Below are 14384 nucleotides of genomic sequence, written 5' to 3' on the forward strand. Positions count from 1 at the left end.
GCAAGAAGCAAAGATTCATTGCCTGGCAGAGTGGACTCTTCCAATTACAAGCCAGATTCTGTTGTCTTAATTATGTTGCACAAAGTGACTTAGTGTTTTCAGCCGTTTCATCAACTCTTCTCTGAAGAGTTATCACTGAGAGGAATAGCTTTAATAATTTGTTAAGATGACTTGTGTAAAACTGTGTGCAGAACCTCACTTACTGCTGCAGAAGAAGATCTTCTCCACCAGTGTGAGGCTTACCGGAGTTAGCAATCAGCAGTGAGATACTGTATGATGCTCGTAAACCGTCACTGGATTAACATGACTCACGAAATTGTAATGACACGATTACGAACAAACCATACGACGGGTGGGGTTTGAACCCGCGGTCAGAGTTTCTCAAAACTCCAGACCGCGGGTTCAAACTCCACCCGTGGTATGGTTTAATCACTGAATTGTTGTGAAATACTAGCAAAAATGTTTCTAATGGTTTCCCGTTTTTGTAAGTATTCTCGAAGTGACTAAAAATATGCTAAGTTCTCGTCTGTTTTATCAGAGTGTAATTATTTCAAAGTTCAAGAAGCCTGGAAGGTTTCATAACTTTATTTAAAAAGACTTTTTCACACAGTAGCAACATTGGTTGCTGTTGGTTATTTGGTGCTGAATCAAATCCATATTTCAGATATTCCACACTATATTACCTACACTTCTTTCTTGTCTGTTGTGTTGGGGCCAGATTTTATTCCAGAGTAAAAATTCTATGTTCTTTGTAACAGTCATACCAGTCATGACAAAATTCATCATAAAAATCATAAGAAAATATACAGCACTGCATTTACTAGGAAATTACCTGACACAATAATTCAAGTATGACTGTTAAACTGAAAATAAAATATTTATGAACTACAAATCACAGCCACAGCACAGCAACACTGTCACAGCACAGCAACACTGTTACAGCACAGCAACACTGCCACACACTTAGGTCCCACCATCAATACAACTCAATATTATATCTTAAATGTACATTACAAGACTGAAGATAACTTGCAGATGTGAAAATGCGATTATCGGCAGTACCCTCAGCGTCTGCTGTCTGACCTACCTGGTGTGTGGCGCGTCCGAACAAACGCTCCGACTTTGAACTCTGATTTTGAATCACAGAATGAAATATAACTATGCTTTCATGTATAACTTTATGTTAATTTTATTTTTTGTAAAGAATTTGTGTTACTTAAGTAACACAAATACCACCCTGCCGCCCCCTTTTTCCTCAACGCCCCCCTGGATCTTTCCACCGTCCCCAGAGGGACGGTATGTGCACTCTGGGAATCGCTGATCTAGGTGATGCAAATGTGGAGGAAGTCTCAAGTCTCAGTATATCAGTTATCTTATCGTTAACAATGGAGTGGTTTGCATATCCTGGTGAATTGTTCACTGGTGGTTCTTAGTTACATTGTAACATTTGTTACCGTGTATGGCACTGTCTCGCTCTCTCTCTCTCTCTCTCTCTCTCTCTCTCTCTCTCTCTCTCTCTCTCTCTATCTATCTATCTATCTATCTGGCCACACTCACTTTACATTTAAAATTACAGTCAACTCCGTTCAAACCCGAGTTGAGAGTCAGTATTCCTTCTTTAGTTATCTGCAACTTCAAGAAGAATTTCATCTTGAATTTCCTTGTGTGTGTGTGTGTGTGTGTGTGTGTGTGTGTGTGTGTGTGTGTGTGTGTATGTGTGTGTGTGTGTGTGATTGATGACATCAAGGGTGACTTAGTGGAGGCTCGCTAACACAGTTATATATTCATGAACAAACTTCCAGGTACAAAAGCTATTTTTGTATTACTTCGAGCCGTCTTTAGTATTTTCCTTCACTAGTTAATACTTAATAAGGCTACCCAGTGTTTTGTCCAGCAGGAAAGTTCACGCACTGTAATTTTCTGTCTTCTGATGTATGTCAGAATACTTAGTGGTTCCCGGTACTATTTGTGTGACAGTGTGCTAAATAATAATTGTAACTTTACTTGTGCTTTGTACTAACTGTTATGATTTACCTCACCGAGACTGTCATTATCTCAAATGTTAAATCTTAGTGTATTTTGACTCCCCCGCCATGGGTTCCAATCCCACCCGTTAACTAACTTAGTATACTTTATTTTTTTTGTAAGAAAGGTGTCCTTGCTTTTCGTTCGTTATCTTTGTTAGTTTTAATGCTCATCTTATAAGGCCTAATTTTCCCAAAGTTGGTTGGTGGTGTGACCTTTGTTAATGAGTGACCTGCGGATCACCATCAGTGGTGTGTGGCCTGTGAGTGACTGAAGACTTCGTGTGTTGTGGAAGTCCCACATAGGATACCACCTCTGGAAGAAGTCGCCTACGGTTGTATTACCAGTAGAAGGAAAGCAAAGCTTTTGCCACCAGGTTGTGGTGTCCGAGCCTTATAGAAACCATGTTCCTTAACGCATGACACACCTCTCAGTGGCCACTTATGTATTGCTAAAACTGTATCTAGGGTTTCCAGTCACTTCTGGCCTCTGATGTGGGAGACTCTAGGAGAATATATAAAGACCTATCACGTCTGGCAGTGGTTGTAGTTAGTCCGGTCCCAAGGACCAGAATGAGAAATAATTATACACTCACAATTATTTACTCCACTACCAGGTACCCAGTAGTGTAGTCATAAGGGCTCTAACGAAGTTCGTTATTCATCTTGGTTTTCTTTAAGAGGTGCAAAAAGACCAAGGGCCTATTATATAGAAATGTTTAAAAGAGATTAAAAGTAGAGCCTAAATTTTTAACTGCCTATTACTCACAATCTCAGGGGGTAATAGAGAGAGATTTCATTAAACCTTTAAGACAATGATGCAAGCTTACTATATAGACAATACTATTACAAAATAATGAGGCCTGGTCAAAGACCACGCCGCGGGGGCGTTGACCCCCGAAAACCTCTCCAGGTATACTCCAGGTATACTGGCAAACATGACGACTCTCACAGACGAACATATTCCTGCAGGTGCTGGATATGCTGGTGGATATTAGACAGGTTAAAAGTAAGCAAAAGAAAAGGAGTAACAAGAGAATAGAATGCCGATGTATCCAGGCTCACAAGATTTGTTGGTAACGTGACATTCAACATCTTTGGTGCACACAGGGTGCGACAAATCTTTTCTCAAGGATGAATGTGTTAGGGTGAACTTACCCGAGAACACTTTGTTTCCTGCTAAGTGTACCTGACTAACGGAAGCAACAAAGAAATATGCTAAGACAAAGAAACAGTTCAGTACAACAGAATGATAATGTGATCAACGATCTGTTTAATACAATATTTTCCATAGTGGTCATTATCGACCCCCTAAGGATCCATGGGGTTTTAGAAGGGATCGATAAATGACTGGGGGTCATAAGGAGATCAGTAAATATCTGGGGACGATGTTTTGCGTCGTGTATCTGTGACCTTCTACTCTCCCCCTTGTCTCTCTGTTCTCTCCTGTCCCGGGAAGGATGAGGGATATACATATGTATAGTATTCCTGTTCACTTCCTGTACTGAGCGTACTTCCCTCACCTCAAACTCCGGTGAGAGCCACTGTATTCTCAACAACAATAGCAAAAATAAGGCACAATACAGTGACTGAAACAATACACAAATAACCCGGACATAGAAGAGAGGAGCTTACGACTTTGTAAATGGTCCAAGTCGGACCGAAACGTCGCCGTAAGCTCCTCTCTTCTACGTGCACGACTACGACTACCATAGTGATGGTAGTCGTGCCAAAGAAGTGACTGCTGATCATTTACCATACATTCAACATTGTAACACCCATAATGGCAGCAGCTGATACTAAGAAGTGCCGACGGTATTCACAAGAATATTTAAAATTTTGATTTATAACTTCGTTTACCCATGAAACAACGCCTATATGCCTATTATGCGAAAAGACTTTCAGTAATGATGCCGTAGTACTATTAGTTAAAATACTATTTATTAAATTATTTTCACATAATAAATGTTTGGGAGTCGATAAACAATGTGAATCTTGATGATGTTGATGAGCTGAAGAGGTTTGGGGACCCTTGGCTGAGCACAATTTACGGTGCCTCTTGGAATGGTGGGTAAAGGTCTCGCTTCACACAGTGAGGGTCCGGGTTCGATTCCCTGCGGTAACTTAATACAATTCATCATAGTGGACATTTGATCAGCTACTGCCTCTCTCTGCTACCTGGAGTATACCTGGAGGGGGTTTCGGGGGTCAACGCTCCCGCGGCCAGGCCTGAGACTAGGTATCGTGGTGGCTCAGGGTCTGATCAACAAGGCTGTTACTGCTGGCCACACGCAACTGACGTACGAACCACAGCCCGGCTTGTCAGGTACTGACTTTAGGTGCCTGTCCACTGCCTTCTTGAAAACAGTCAGAGGTCTATTGGTAATCCCCCTTATGTATGCTGGGAGGCAATTGAACAGTCTTGGGCCCCGGACACTTACTGTGTTGTCTCTCAGTTATACTTTCTTCAAATTCTCTTGGTAATTGTTTTCAAACAATGATTATTTTAATCTAAAACTTCTATTTGAACCTCTGTTTGACAGATTAAATCTGTACTCGACCTTATTTATTTCTAGATTAGCTAATTCATCAACTATGAAACAGTCAACAAAATCTTAACTCTAATTCCTTTCTTAATAATTTGCGTATATACGTGCCTAGCTACATACCAACATGGTATATTCAGATCAAAAGTTATTTAGAGCAAGTAAAGAGTAAAGAGTGTCTGTTAAAATTCAACTGCCTGAAGCTTTAATTTGTAAAGCAGAACCCAAGATATTAATTCTTGTGCATTTCGGCATTACAGCAGCATCAGGCTGGCGAACGATAACAGCAGTTCCTGCCCTTCCATAGCCAGAGACATCGTCAGGGTGTATATGAAGCAAATGTATTTGTTCCAGAACAGTGAGTATAGAGAATAGTCAAAGATGAGGACTGTGTATGATAATTTTATTGGGATGGTAAGTGGGCAATAGTGATATCAAAAACTGTTATCTGTCAGGGTGGCTGAGGGATGGCAAGAATGGAGAAGGAAAGGGCTATAATAGGAAAGAAAGAGGTAAAAGGTTGTGGGTAGAGAGGAAGAGAAAGGTAAGAGAGGTCACCAGGCCGGATAACTTCGGGAGTGTGTTTCGTCACGTAATAATGATTCGTCCACGCACGCACGCACGCACCCACGCACGGATGGACGCACGCAAGCACGCACACAGACACACAGACTCAGAGAGACACACACTCACACAGGAGGGGCCAGGAGCTGAGTCTCGGCCCCTGCAACCACAATTAGGTGAGTACACCCATACACACACACACACACATACACACACACACACACACACACACACACACACACACACAGACACACACACACACACACACACACACACACACACACACACACACACACACACACACACACACATACACACACACACACACACACACACACACACACACACACACACACACACACACACACACACACACACACACACACACACACACACACACACACACACACACACACACACACACACACACACACAAACACAAATAAGAGACAAAACAGACTCAACATCAACAACAAAACCGCTGGAGTGGACCAGGAAATTTGTTGAGCACTATACTGGAAATTTGTTGAGCACTCTACTGGAAATTTGTTGAGCAGTGTACTGGAAATTTGTTGAGCACTCTACTGGAAATTTGTTGAGCACTGTACTGGAAATTTGTTGAGCACTCTACTGGAAATTTGTTGAGCACTGTACTGGGAATTTGTTGAGCACTTTACTGGAAATTTGTTGAGCACTTTACCGGAAATTTGTTGAGCACTTTACTGGAAATTTGTTGAGCACTTTACCGGAAATTTGTTGAGCACTTTACTGGAAATTTGTTGAGCACTGTACTGGAAATTTGTTGAGCACTGTACTGGAAATTTGTTGAGCACTGTACTGGAAATTTGTTGAGCACTGTACTGAAAATTTGTTGAGCACTCTACTGGAAATTTGTTGAGCACTCTACTGGAAATTTGTTGAGCACTTTATTGGAAATTTGTTGAGCACTTTACCGGAAATTTGTTGAGCACTTTACTGGAAATTTGTTGAGCACTTTACCGGAAATTTGTTGAGCACTTTACTGGAAATTTGTTGAGCACTGTACTGGAAATTTGTTGAGCACTGTACTGGAAATTTGTTGAGCACTGTACTGGAAATTTGTTGAGCACTGTACTGAAAATTTGTTGAGCACTCTACTGGAAATTTGTTGAGCACTCTACTGGAAATTTGTTGAGCACTCTACTGGAAATTTGTTGAGCACTCTACTGGAAATTTGTTGAGCACTCTACTGGAAATTTGTTGAGCACTGTACTGGAAATTTGTTGAGCACTCTACTGGAAATTTGTTGAGCACTCTACTGGAAATTTGTTGAGCACTCTACTGGAAATTTGTTGAGCACTCTACTGGAAATTTGTTGAGCACTCTACTGGAAATTTGTTGAGCACTGTACTGAAAATTCGTTGAACACTCTACTGGAAATTTGTTGAGCACTGTACTGGGAATTTGTTGAACACTGCACTGGAAATTTGTTGAGCACTGTAGTGGGAATTTGTTGAGCACTGCACTGGAAATTTGTTGAGCAGTCTACTGGAAATTTGTTGAGCACTGTACTGAAAATTTGTTGAGCACTGTACTGGAAATTTGTTGAACACTCTACTGAAAATTTGTTGAGCACTTTACTGGAAATTTGTTGAGCACAGTACTGGAAATTTGTTGAGCACTGTACTGGAAATTTGTTGAGCACTCTACTGGAAATTTGTTGAGCACTGTACTGGAAATTTGTTGAGCACTCTACTTGAAATTTTTTGAGCACTGTACTGGGAATTTGTTGAGCACTGTTCTGGAAATTTGTTGAGCACTCTACTGGAAATTTGTTGAGCACTGTACTGGAAATTTGTTGAGCACTCTACTGGGAATTTGTTGAGTACTGTACTGGAAAAATGTTGAGCACTGTACTGGAATTTTGTTGAGCACTGTACTGGAAATTTGTTAAGCACTGTACTGGAAATTTGTTGAGCACTGTACTGGAAATTTGTTGAGCACTGTACTGGAAATTTGTTGAGCACTGTACTGGAAATTTGTTGAGCACTGTACTTTAAATTTCTTGAGCACTGTACTGGAAATTTGTTGAGCACTGCACTGGAAATTTGTTGAGCACTGTACTGGAAATTTGTTGAACACTGTACTGGAAATTTGTTGAGCACTGTACTGGAAATTTGTTGAACACTGTACTGGAAATCTGTTGAGCACTGTACTGGAAATTTGTTGAACACTGTACTGGAAATTTGTTGAGCACTGTTCTGGTAATTTGTTGAGCACTATTCTGGAAATTTGTTGAGCACTGTACTGGAAGTTTGTTGAGCACTGTGCTGGAAATTTGTTGAGTACTGTACTGGAAATTTGTAGAGCACTGTACTGGAAATTTGTTGAGCAGTGTACTGGAAATTTGTTGAGCACTGTACTGGAAATTTGTTGAGTACTGTACTGGAAATTTGTTGAGTACTGTACTGAAAATTTGTTGAGCACTGTACTGGAAATTTGTTGAGCACTGTACTGGAAATTTGTTGAGCACTGTACTGGAAATTTGTTGAGCACTGTACTGGAAATATGTTGAACACTGTTCTGGAAATTTATTGAGCACTGTACTGGAAATTTGTTGAGCACTGTACTGGAAATTTGTTGAACACTGTACTGGAAATTTGTTGAGCACTGTACTGGAAATTTGTTGAACACTGTACTGGAAATTTGTTGAACACTGTACTGGAAATTTGTTGAGCACTGTACTGGAAATTTGTTGAGCACTGTACTGGAAATTTGTTGAACACTGTACTGGAAATTTGTTGAGCACTGTACTGGAAATTTGTTGAACACTGTACTGGAAATTTGTTGAACACTGTACTGGAAATTTGTTGAGCACTGTACTGGAAATTTGTTGAGCACTGTACTGGAAATTTGTTGAGCACTGCACTGGATTTCGTGAGTCAGAAACGTCCTAATGTTACCACCCTTACCTGGGATCGAACCACGGACCTCAGCGCTAACGCGTTACCACCCGAGCTACGGGACGCCTACAATGGAACATCGTTAATAATGTGTTAATGTTAAATAAAGCTGAACTACGAGTCAGTATCACTCTTAAGTTTATTGTAAAACATTAGAAATGTGAAATAAACCCTACTAACTAGAAAAAAAAGATTGTTTTTACAATCTGAAAAAAATATCTTTTTTTTTTAAATATTTTTCATTATTATTATTATTATTATTATTAAAGATTAGCCGGTATTCTCCCGGCCCGGGCCTTTTCCAAGTGGTGGCCCGGCTTTGGCTCCCTCTTTAGGGAGTGTCTGAGACCTAAGTCTCCCATGGGAGGAGGCACAAGTACCTCCTCATCTTTGGGACCAAGTGTCCCCAGACCTAGCCACAAGCTAGGCCTCTCTGGTCTGTCATCCCCGCCTCAAGGGGGCTAATGGGAATGACAGTCTTGTGAGCTGTAAGCTCGGACTCAGGCACCTACCCACCCTACCCTAGAAGGGTTAGGATGGTATCGATGTGTCAAATATTTTTCTAAGCTTTTACGAGAGATACATAAATTGTTGAGAAAGAAGTGAATGACGGGTTATATTTATATTAACTTTAAAAAACATGGGATAGAGTTGTTTGTGAAAGACTAATTTGGAAATTGAAAAAATAAAGGTCGATTAGAAGGTAAATTATTTAAAAGAATGAGAGACTTTGAATTTGAAAGAAAAAATGCAAATGTCTGTAAAATGGAAGAATCTGGTAGTGAGACGTCACAGGAGAAGTTACTCAACGATTAGTATTTTCTCGATAATTCTTTGATATATATATATATATATATATATATATATATATATATATATATATATATATATATATATATATATATATATATATATATATATATATATATATAAATTTACCAAAGGGAAGATAAAACTTCGTGAAAATCTTTGTGAATGACGGTATCAAATTTTGGTAAAATAAAAAGGAAAGGTGAATGCAGATGTTTACAGGATGACTTGCATAAACTGAGGAAGTGGAGTGATAGATGGATGATGGAGTGTAACGTAGAGGAATGTTATGAAATGGAAATGAGAGAAAGTGCAATTAGACTACATGATTAATGTAGACTCTTGGGCAAGAATATTGAAAGTAGACGGAGACTGAGAGAGAGAGAGAGAGAGAGAGAGAGAGAGAGAGAGAGAGAGAGAGAGAGAGAGAGAGAGAGAGAGAGAGAGAGGGGAGAGATCCAGAAGTTATTTTTTTTTAATCAGAATTCATAAAAACGAAATTATGAAAAATGAATATGTTACTTTGGTAAAATATATATAACATAAAAATATATAGATGGTGAATGCAAAAAAAAAAAATAATAATATACTGCTTACAACATATATTAAGCGGCATCGACACCATGCCCAGCCCTTCTAGGGTAGGGTAGGTGCCTGAGCCCGAGCCTTTAGCTCATAAGACTGTCATTCCCATTAGTCCCCTTGGGGCGGGGATGACAGACCAGAGAGGCCTAGCTTGTGGCTAGGCCTGGGGACAGTTGGTCCCAAAGATGAGGAGGTACTTGTGCCTCCTCCCATGGGAGACTTAGGTCTCAGACACTCCCTAAAGAGGGAGCCAAGGCCGGGCCACCACTTGGACAAGGCCCGGGCCGGGAGAATACCGGCTAATCTTTACCTAACCTAACCTATATTAAGCGGATCTCAGATTATGCAGGAACTGTGGCGCCCACGACTTAAACCTAAATATATACGTAAGTTCGAAAAGGTTCAGAGAAATGCGGTGAAAAATAACTTCCAGAGCTAAACAAAAAAAAATTGTATATAATGAGGGACTGAAAACACTTGAAATGCTGACAGTGGTTTATAAGAGAAAGATTAAGAAGGCCTGAGCTTGCTACCATCTGCAGCTCATAAGACTGCCATCCCCACGAGCCCCTTTGGGGCGGGGCAGATGGCAGACCAGAGGCCTAGCTTCTCCCTACGAGCCCCGTGAGGGCGGGGAATGTGGCTAGGCCTGGGGACACTTGGTCCCAAAGATGAGGAGGTACTTGTACCTCCTCCCATGGGAGACTTAAGTCTCGAGACACTCCCCAGATAGGGAGCCAAGGCCGGGTCACCACTACTTGGAAAAGACCCGGGCCGGGAGAATACCGGCGAATAAAAAAAATAAAAAAAAAAAAAAGAGAAAGAGAGATATTCTAACCCTATACAAGGCCATAAAAATGTTGATGAAGACGATTTCTTTGTTCGTGCGAGTGTAGTGACGCGAGGCCGCCATTGTACACTCAGGAAAAAAAAATGGAGCCGGAGTGACCCAAGATTTTTTTTTTTTAATTTGCAAACTCACAATGGCAAACCAGTGGAACGAAGCCGAAAAGGAAGTAGTGAATGTTACAACCATTATATTCTTTAAATTATAGTATGAAATTAATTATCAGATACAAGTAACCACAAGCACATCTCAAAATTGACTTAAACGTGAAAGATGTGCCAGATAAAGTAGAGTCTGAAGTATCCTGATCACAGGTGATGTGAAACTAGAAAAATAAAGTCAGGAAATGAAAAAGAAATTCTATAGATAGACATAGATACGCTGCAAGTTACTTAATCCCGAGCAAATCCAAGCCCTCTGAAAATTTGTAAAAGCAAATAAGAATTGAAACAGAGTATAGGCTCGAGGGAGAAAGACTACGAACTTCACTCGAGGAAGACTTCGGGGTGAGCACAGTGACGAGCACATCTCTGTAGCATATGTGCGACAGGAAAATCTAAGATTTGCTTATAGGAATATCAACATCATTGACGGCATTATATACGATATATGTCAAGCTCATGTTAGAGTCAGCAACATAAGCATGGAAGCCCACACCTGATCAAGCATATCAAGACACTTCAAAAAATGCAGATGAATGAAATAAGACTAATTCAGGAGAGAAAGGAGATAAACCTGATGACACTCGAGGACTGGATGACACGGGTGATAAAATAAAGACATGCAAAATATTAAGAGGCGCTGACAGGGTGGACAAGGACGAGCTGTTCGAGGGGAGGGAAGTTGGTACACTAGAGTATAGCTGGATGTTAAAAACATAGACTTACAACACCGGTGTCAAAAAAATATTTCTTTAGCCTCAGAATGACCTGGAAAACGAACTGGCAGTGTGAGGGTCTAATCACCACATTATGAAAGGTTTCACAGGTAGTACCCCTCAAGGAAGGTTCCTTGATGTTGGTGAGGGGCTCTTGATTTAGGAAATTGGATCTGTGCTCCAGTTCCCCGAATTAAGCCTGAATGCCTTCCACATCCCCCCCCCAGGCGCTGTATAATCCTCCGGGTTTAGCGCTTCCCCCTTGATTATAATAATAATAATTCACAGGTAGTTTAAAAGGCAAATCCAGGAGCTGAGACTCAATCTATGCAGAAATTAACAGGGAAATTCAAATTGATGAGAAAACACACGTACACACACAAACGAACATACATACATACATACACATGGAAACACAAATACATACTCATACATACATATCGTAGTAACTTTGTTTTCCCGCAAGAATCATCCCTTGTGCAGAACTATGTTGCAGAACAATGTTGCATAAGCACTATATACTGCCAAACTTTCCTAATATTTTTTCTGTTTTACTAGCTGTCACGTCCGTCCCTTGTGTTTATATTCCTTTGAAAATATAATTATAAAGTTACCACGCACTTCCTTCTCTACCTGACCTGCAAAGATATACGCCTCTTAAAAATAAGAACAAAAAAAAGGCACAATACCGTGACTGGAACAATACATAAATAACCCTCACATATGTGTATAAAACTTGGGGTGACGTTTGTCTAGTTAATAGTCCAAGTCTGGACGCAACCTCGTCATAAGTGCCGACGTAAAGATGGAGTGAGAAGAGTAGAAGTCCGGTGTGGTTATATGTGTGTACACGTCTTACCTTGCTGCCTCACGTGACACTAAGCCTCAGTGAGTCTGTAAGTGTGAGGCGAGGTGAACGTTCCACCATCCAACACCTTCACTATGTCTTGTAAAAATAAAATGCTTGAATATATTTGACCGGCTGTCAGTTGCCAATACAGCTACTGAAGCGCATTGTCACACGTGTCGTGTCAGTGTATTTCCAGTATGTTTATTTGTGTTTAAATATAACCACGAGTAACCTGATACACTAGTCACTACCTAAGTCACGTGTCACTAGTCTTTAAGAAGTAGTTCGCTATAAGGTTCACTGCCTAATAGACACTTATAAATGTTAGTGGAATAAATTTTAATGAAACATAATTAGCAGGAATTCATAAGATGTCTCTATAAGCCTTTAGTTTTGATCTTAGACACAGGTTAAGGAGTCCATTCTCATTTTTTATGGTAATAAATTATGGTAATAAATTAGGTCTCTGAGTAATAAAAATAGTTCCTTGGTCATGGTGCAAAAATTCAATATTTTGAATAACAGACATGAATATAGTTTGTTAGGAAAAAGGATACAAGTACAACTAATGTGATATTTTATTGTGGCAACGTTTCGCTCTCCAGGAGACGTGCGGCAAGCTGATAACTTCCATGATTCTGTCTGATTGTTACAAAGGTTTGGTTTAAATACGATTACAAACATTTTCTTCTCTTTTTTTTTGTACTTTCGCGTGCTTGCGTTAATATTTTGGCGTCATTTAGAAATACTGGTTTCAGGTTTAAACCCGAGACTGAGTGCTTCTGTTTCAAGAATACCTGGAGTATACCTGGAGTATACCTGGAGAGATTTTCGCTGGTCAACGCCCCGGCAGCCCAGTAGTAAGAGTTTTGGAGAAAGATTGTAAATTATTTACGGCCTCATGTCCTTCCAGCGTCCTTTGGGGAGCACCGATCAATGAATTCATATTTGAATTTAATTCTTTCTTGGATATTGGCAATGGTGATAATGTCGTGCAGATTAAGCCAAATCGTCGAGTTTGATTTATTCAGCAAGGGTGTTCTTTGCCTAATTAGCAAAATGAAAATTAGTTTGAGCCATATAGCCGAAGAAATCAATTCGAACATAGCGAAAAAAATTACACTGACTTTTGCTATACATAGCAGAAATTAGCTAAAAACAAAGGGTGTTAATTTATGTAAGGTTAGGTGAGGTTTCTAAGTTAGGTTTGATCCAAAAATAAAACATTTACAGCATTGTGAATGAAAAAGATATATCTATCAACCGGTAAGATTTTTTTTTTTTTTTTTTGGGGGGGGGGGGGGGGTTTTAAGTGTGAACCAGCAAGTTGTTATGGAACGTATTTGACAAATACAACAGAACTCGGGAAATCTGAGGTCATTTATCAAAATCTTGTCACGTTCCTTCTTGAATGAAAATAAAGGTCTATAGTATATGCTCATTATCCATATTATATGTGATACATTAATATTCTACTCCGCTTCTTCGATAGCATTAATAATAATAATACTAATAATAATGATAATAATAATTATAATAATCATGTGGCAAATAAAATGACAGAAACTGATGAAGCCGGAAAATTAAAATTATGGAATAATATATTATCCAAGTTTATAATTTAATAATGTTTAAGTTGTTACTGTGAAAAACAATAGAGTTTCCTCGTCCTGGGTATAGACCTCCCGTGACCTCCCAGACTGTGGTTACCCGGCCTCAGCAGGCGGTCATAGATTGAAGGAGAATAGGCGAAACATAAAAGGTGAAAAACAGGGCATGGAAAGAGAAGAGGAAGCTGAGAAATAAGAAAGGAAGAGAATGTGGAGAATAGGATATGGGGGGATATTGAAAACGTGGACGACAAGTAAAATATTTTATGGTGATGATGATTAAATCAAATACAAAATATGTGGCCAGCCCTTTTGGTCACTATCTTGAACTCTATGTGCTTTATTATCAACTTATTGACGAATATGGAGATAGTATAGTGACCTATGCAATATGTCGATATCTTATTAATGAAAATAAGATAATATATATATTAAGTAAATTTCCTAAAATTGCTTGCAACAGATAAATGAACTGTAGATACAAATCCAGAAGTACTTCAGTAAACCTTTCTGAGGCCTAGTTCCTAGGCCTTATGTGTATGCATATGCTTTTGCACTACCGTCCACAGCATGGATGTGGAGCGCACAATAAACTACCCACTTCAGTGGCAAAATCAATTAATCAGAACTAACAGAACAATGTACATATACTTTGGAATAATAGTCAATGTGGCAGCTACAACTGACTAATGTAGATTTTTGGTTAGCAGAGATCATAAGCCCCGACAA

The 14384-nt window shown here is 39.6% G+C and overlaps 1 long non-coding RNA gene across 1 annotated transcript in view; it reads right to left on the reverse strand.

Moving 5' to 3' along the window:
* Nucleotides 1–14384, reverse strand: part of LOC128692871 (uncharacterized) — a 626907-nt gene that overhangs the window by 541227 nt on the left and 71296 nt on the right. The gene's annotated exons all lie outside the window — the stretch shown is intronic.

This window comes from Cherax quadricarinatus, chromosome 38 (genome assembly GCF_038502225.1).
Source record: "Cherax quadricarinatus isolate ZL_2023a chromosome 38, ASM3850222v1, whole genome shotgun sequence".
NCBI lineage: Eukaryota > Metazoa > Arthropoda > Malacostraca > Decapoda > Parastacidae > Cherax > Cherax quadricarinatus.